Below are 7,212 nucleotides of genomic sequence, written 5' to 3' on the forward strand. Positions count from 1 at the left end.
TGCCATGGATCATCACTGGAGGCTTCGTGCCATGGATCATCACTGGAGGCTTCGTGCCATGGATCATCACTGGAGGCTTCGTGCCATGGATCATCACTGGAGGGAGGAGACATATGGGCAGTCTGGTACGTTGAGCTGCCACAGGGCTCACCAGGCTGGGGAGACACACAGGAGGATTAATTCTAGGCGCAGGCACAGGACTCTCTATGGCCAGGGCGTGACAATAATGTCAAAGTGGATTTATGTTTTTCAAAAGTTGTACAAATTAATTAAAAATGAAAATCTGAAATGTCTTAAGTCAATAGGTATTCAACCCCTTTGTGATGGCAAGCCTAAATAAGTTCAGGAGTAAACAGTTGCTTAACAAGTCACATAATAAGTTACATCATCTCTGTGCCCTACATATACAATTATGTGTAAGGTCCCTTAGTCGAGCAGTGAATTTCAAACACAGATTCAACCACAAAGACCAGGGAGGTTTTCCAATGCCTCGCAAAGAAGGGCACCATTGAATATGCCTTTGAGCATGGTGAAGTTATTAAATACACTTTGGATGGTGTATCAATACACCCAGTCACTACAAAGATACAGGCGTACTTCCTAACTAACTCAGTTGCTAGAGAGGAAGAAAACCGCTCAGGGATTTCACCATGAGGCCAATGGTGACTTTAAAGCAGTTACAGAGTTTAATGGCTATGAGGAGATGGAGAAAACTGTTGTTTGATTGCAAATATGCAGACGGAGTCAAAAAGAGAACACACAGAAGGCTGTTGTATGAAACACCTGTCTCCGGATTATATCTTCAAACTAAGGGCAACCATTCATGGCATCTGTGACAGAGAGGGAGAAGTGTACATCCATGTATACGGGTAAGATAGTCTAGCTAGCTACATTTTTAGATGTTACACGTTTCTAATTTTGTCATTTTCATTTCAAGTTAAAGTGTACTGTTAGCTAGCTAGCTAATGCTAGCTGGCTGGCTCACTATCTAACATTACATGTATGATCTGTGTAGTAATATTATTTGTACCTCAGATCCATTTGCATTGCTAGTTATAGCCTAATGTTAGTTAGCTAACATTGAACCAGGTTGATTAGCTACCTGCAGATTCATGCAGGGCAGTAATGTTATGAGTTGGGATTATGGTTAATTGTTTAGCTAGCTAGCTAGCTACATGTCTAAACAAAAGACTCCACTATGCAAGTAACCATTTCAATAGAGCGATGCTGAATGGGTGTAGACAAAGAAAACCGCTCCAATATGTGTACCGAAACGTTCAAGGGCCATTTTCTCAAAAGTGATTTTACAAGTTTATCAACTTTCAAACCAGAATTACTTCCCATTGTTCCTCAACTGTAGTGTATGATATTACATTTTCTAGCTCTGAGTCTCTACTTTTATCCAATGTACAAAAATAACACCATTTCAAATTCTGGTACATTTCTTGGATATATATTTTTGGTCTTTGGTCCACAGACTATCTATAACTAATACCAAGCATATCCTACTGAAACACTAACTCTCTCATCTTGTTTTTTATCATTGGTATCTAACTGTAAATGACAGATATTTTACTTCACCATTCCTATTCTATCAAAAATGAATCACTTTTGCAGAGGCATTAGTTAAAACTCTTAATAACGGTTATTAGACAAATCCCTCCATCACCCTCTCTCACTGAAAGCAATGGCAGCATGGCAACATGCCAAAGCCATGTACATTCATCTCTTTTTAAATCAGATCCTGGCTCAGGAGTTCACAGGCACAGAGATTGTTTTYAAGACTCTCCTGCCTGAAGCTTAAAGACTTATCCTAGTCATTTAGTTYTAATAGTTCKTACCTCCTTTGACAMGWCATGTACTGTAGGTGAGGCTTCGCTGATCAATGCCAGTGACGACAAACTTCAAATAGTTTAGCTACTGTACTTTACTCATCTTCATGCAAATGTATGGGTGAAAAAKAAATGTRAYGTACAGAAAGKGAATATATTTTCTCTATGAATASACAATRTATGTCTTCTAGGTTGATTGACTGCCTTTTRWTAGACTCACCACAGATTAGAAAACGTATAATTTTATCCTCCATACCAGACATGGAAAATATTTTATTGATCAAATCCGTGGTTATAGAATATGAAAGAAAAAGGCTACTGCTCTCTGTTTCTCTGCTATTCAGTTTGACATTTGAGATTTAATTAAGTGAGTAACAAAGAAATGTCTAGATAATGGGTCTAATTGTTTCCAGGCCTGGCTGATAGTCATTTGAAAAATGAAACCAAATTATAATTATACCCTTTATAATATTGAAATTGTTGTACGGTATGTTTCTGATTAATTAACTGGCAAAAATCTCTGAATGTTTTCATCTGCAATGAGAATGAAGATAAATCTATTTGGCAAATTGAACCAACTTCCAGGCCAACATCCTGTAATTGTTTCCTTATTTGACCAGGCAGCTTAAAGCCGCAACAATAAAGAGCCATCATAAAACCTTAAGAGGGTTCTTTTAAGGGGAACGCAAAAATCAACTCAGTAGCAAAATAAGACCAGTTGCAAGCTGGCTTGATTTGAAAGGAGTCTAATGTACAGCCTTTTCATGAGCTGAGATTGTAGCCATTCGGCTTTACTGTTTTGTCAAAGGGAAATTAGTATTTTCCTGGGAAGTATTGGACAACTAGAGGTATACAGAAATGTTGACAATGTGTTAAAAGACTGAGGTGATGAAGTATAGTTTTTTTTCTGACACTACATAAAGTGATATTGTTTGTACTAATAATAAGAGCTGACTATTGATCAATAGAAGGAAAAAAATAACATTCCTTTTTACAAATGCAATAAGTCAAATGTGATAGTCCTCCAAAGATAATACTGTCTGGCCAATGAATGAAGTCATTGTGGACTTGGTGAAATATGCAAGTCAAATCCTCCTCAATCACTCCAAGTCATGCCTTGTGAAGGTTCAGCTGTAATGATAGCTTTGCTATGTCTGTGCCTGACCTGGGAGAGGGAGAGTGGATCTGAATAAACCCTGATGATAACAACAGTTCCAATGGAGGAATATTTCAACCACACACCATTACATCCTCTCTCTGCAGTGGGACAGAAAAGAAAGAAGAAAAAAAAAAAAAGAAGAAAGAAGCTCTGGCAAAATTGCATTACAATTTAGTAGACTACTTGAAAAACAGAGTCTTAATACCAAACAGATTGCAGTGTTTGGTTTAGCGGAAAGGATTCCAGAAGCGAGAATGAGTTTTAAAAAGTACTGACACCTTAGATATTCAGAGCTCCTATTTCGTTTATCCTCTGAATTAAAGTCATAAAATGATTGCAACATTTTATTCAAGTAATTTTTCCACAGCTGGGTCATTTTTATATGGAGAGTAAGAATCATTTTTAGATCTAAAGATGCCTTTATGTCTATTCAGCACAAAACCACAATGGAGATACTGTAGCTGCTAGCTCTTCAAATGAAATGCACTTAACAGCAAAACCAATAAACKGATAAATTAATATTTTTCAATATAATCTAAAATTCTTCTTTTACGTCCTTGTCTACCTTCAATTACATATCCAAAACACGCTGCAGCCGGACATCATAATTTAAGAATGCCCATAACCCTGTAAAATGTGAAGCCCTACTCTCAACATTTATTATACAGTGGGACATTTTTCCAGACCCCTTTTTAGCTGACACGGCAGATKTTATTATTATTGTTAATATTTTATAGTTAGTTTCACCACACTGTCAATGGTAATATATGACACTCTTGATCTGGTACATACTGTAAGTGGTCAGAACCCCCTAAGACTAAGTGCAATGCCCGATTAAAGATGAACTTCTCCTAACTAGTTTTCCCTTCATTGAGTCCATCTGTCCAGGGCTATGTCTGTGCTCACACACTCTCGCCAATAGGTTGTTAACGGATAACTTTATCTAATGGCTCCTCACATTTAAAAAACAATTACTTTTACCAACTGGTTATTAGTACTCTATGTGGATTGATGGGCTACTTGGACTAATATCTTAAATTATGGACTTTTTTTTTACCATCATAGAAATTATCACATATTGGATGTTGGAATGAATTGTGTGTTTTCAGTACAGCCTGCRTATCTAAATGAATTGTAATTGCACTCGGGACATTACCACTACGGCGAATATTCTGGACATTCTCTCTGAGCTCTTCATGTATAAAGATAGGCCGGCTTACTACAATGTGACATATTAGAATTAAAGAAGCAGGRYGAATCARAAGGCTTGGCCACCCCTGGGTGGAGGGTAATTRAACTGCCTGACTGTATTTTGATCTGCGGCTCAATGGGACTGGGAAACAAAGCCATGCTAATGGTACCATCCTAATTGATGTTGGGACCAGTGTTTTTGTTCCACTRGCTGTGCCATGGGCGCTTACAAAGTCTTTATTCACAACTCCAGAGTCACACAATTACACTGATCAAGGCTGGGGCTCTGCCTCCAAGGTATACATCTTTTGTAGAATATGTGATATCTAATTAAGGGAGGAGAATGAAAACATACCTATCCGCCAAGGCTTACCTATACCTATCCGCCACGCCAAGGCTTTAACATCAGTTACTAAATGGGAATTCTTAATTAAGCTCTTTTTATAGTCAGTGTGCTTCTCATGATTTTTGCACCTGCATTTAGAATAAAAATCGCAACAAATAATGCAATTAGGTTGTTTTAGATTTCAATAAGACAAAGGGAAGTCTGAATATCTTTTCAGTGAGACATTCAGCTTTCCCTTGCTTTCAAATCAGGATCCTTCAATAACCCACAGTGTCAAGACCAGCAGAAGAAGTTAAGTGTTACCCTTGAGAAAATCAGAGTGAATCCAGTGTTCCTGTGTAAATTCAGTCTGATGTGCATCTTGTAAATAATTTATTTTCTGCTTGAAAGTACATTTTCACTTTTACTGATATAAAACATATGCCAGCATCAAGAGCATGCCAATTGTATATGGGTGAACAGACAATCAAAAGTAATAGCCTGTAATCAAGTGTTACCTTCATGGTATTATCTCAGTAATGATTTGTAGCTAGAAGCCAATTAGGCCTATTAAAATACCTTCATGAAGTTCAYAGATCAGACAGCAGGCTAGGCTACACACATATTCCCTGTTGATCGCTTGTGCTGCTGCTGCTCTGTGTGAGGCTTTGGCATTTCCTGATATAATCCTTATAGGGCACCTCCTCCTKGTTGTAACAAAGGTTTTTAATACAATCACACTGTCTTGTAGTTWATGGGGCATGTTCGCAATATTATCATGCCAACTTCAGTGTGTTAATTAATGGATGCATGCCAGTGTAACAGTCATCAGTCCCAACATCTCCTTTGAWGCCTCATCGRGCAGAAAGCTTTTAAACAAAATGTTTGAAGTGTCTGCCTGTGTAATAATGATTTATAATTCTCTTGAACTAATGCAAAATTTGCTGGTAAAAATAATTTTKGAAATAAAAAATAAATTGTGCCCGGAGGGTCAGGCCGAGTTTCAAAAGGAGATCACCCAAGAGCAGCAAATGATTTAATAAGCCACCAGATCCAGAATGGTAAAATGGAGGGGAGCAGGATGGAGAATATCAAAGTATGTCTAATTAACATCAGTTTATKAGTGTGTCAATCTCTTTAGATGGAGTCTGAGATGAGAGCGGAGGGAGAGAAATAGAGAAATGGTTTTACTAAATGTATGAGACGCTCCTCTACGGTTATCATCCTTTATCCACCAAACATAGCTCTTTCTGCATGCATATTTTCACATTTCCAGCACAGCATTTTAGCTTTGTTAAAACAATCATAAAAAAACAGAAAACAACTTCCAAGATTTTTCCATCACCATTATTCCTCAAGGAAGCAGATGGATGAATATTTAATATCACTTGCATCTGTGTGATTGCATAGTGATAATCAGAATGCCTGACAAGCTTTCTGGAATATCATTTTTCTATGGAATACAGAATGTGTTGAATTTGGAGATTGGAGACAATGTTAATTCCTCTGGCTCCGTCTTTTAATCATAGATCAGTTTCTCATCAGCTCCACCATGTCTTCAGAGAGAAGAAAGGCCCCAAAAGCATGGAGGAGATGCTACAGAAACAGATGTCATAAACCTTTGCAGCAAGACCAATCAAAGCTTCAGCCATAACATGGCACTTGGATAAGTCTGCATGTTTTCTGTGTCTCTCTACACCATCAGTATACAGCTATATTTCAGCGCCAATGAGGGCAGCTGATAGAAGAAACCACCGCAGGTGGAAATGTTTTCATACCCATCCTGAATCTGCTATTGAGAGAGGAGACTCTCATCAACCAACACATGACATGCACCCAAACACACATCAGTGTAGCTTCCAACACACATATAACTGAAATAATCATGATGATCAATGCAAACAAAGGACTTCATAGTGTAGGTTGTTGCTGACCTTTTTTCTAGCCATCGCTTGGAACACATTTGCTCATGTGTGTTCCCCACATCCATGCCAAGTTCAACTCACAGGCCCATATCTCAGAGAAAGCCCTGTGAGAAAGCACTGCATTTAAATCTGACAGCTCAAAACCCCACTCGCCCCATTATTCAAAACGAATACAGTTTTATTAAAATAATCCAGCGTAATGATTTAATGCATGCACTTTTGAATTGTAAAGTGTTATACATTATCATGATRGCACATTTGTTTGTTTCTTTTAACCCCCCGCCCGCCACCCCATATTTCCTGCTCCAGAGGTCCCCTGACACCCTCTCCTCTGAGTATACTCATGTTTACAGCTAAGGAGCCCCTCTACCATTTACATAAATATACTGTATGCCTGGGCCAATGGGGAGGCAGGAACAAAGTGGCTGCATCCAAGAGGTAGCAGACTGGAATCCCCTACAGGAAAGGCAACATCCCAGTGTGCTTGTCTGTAGCTTTCATGTTAAATTCATGGTGCCTGGAATGTACGCTAGCCAACATGCGCTGCTGCCATAGTATATCCTCCACTGTCTCCTCCATCTACTCCAGAAAAGCCTCATGATTTAATAGGGAGGTTCATCTAAAATCCACTCAGCCAAACAGACCTKGAGTCAACGCAGGTCAACAAGACCATGTCTCCATTCATAGTGCTGCTAGTACAGGGGTCCCCAAAGCAAACACCCAACACAGTCTGTTTAATTCAAGTGATTATCAAAGACAAATAAGATCAAGTGGGTCTAT

This window comes from Salvelinus sp. IW2-2015, unplaced genomic scaffold, assembly GCF_002910315.2.
Source record: "Salvelinus sp. IW2-2015 unplaced genomic scaffold, ASM291031v2 Un_scaffold1137, whole genome shotgun sequence".
NCBI classification, from domain to species: domain Eukaryota; kingdom Metazoa; phylum Chordata; class Actinopteri; order Salmoniformes; family Salmonidae; genus Salvelinus; species Salvelinus sp. IW2-2015.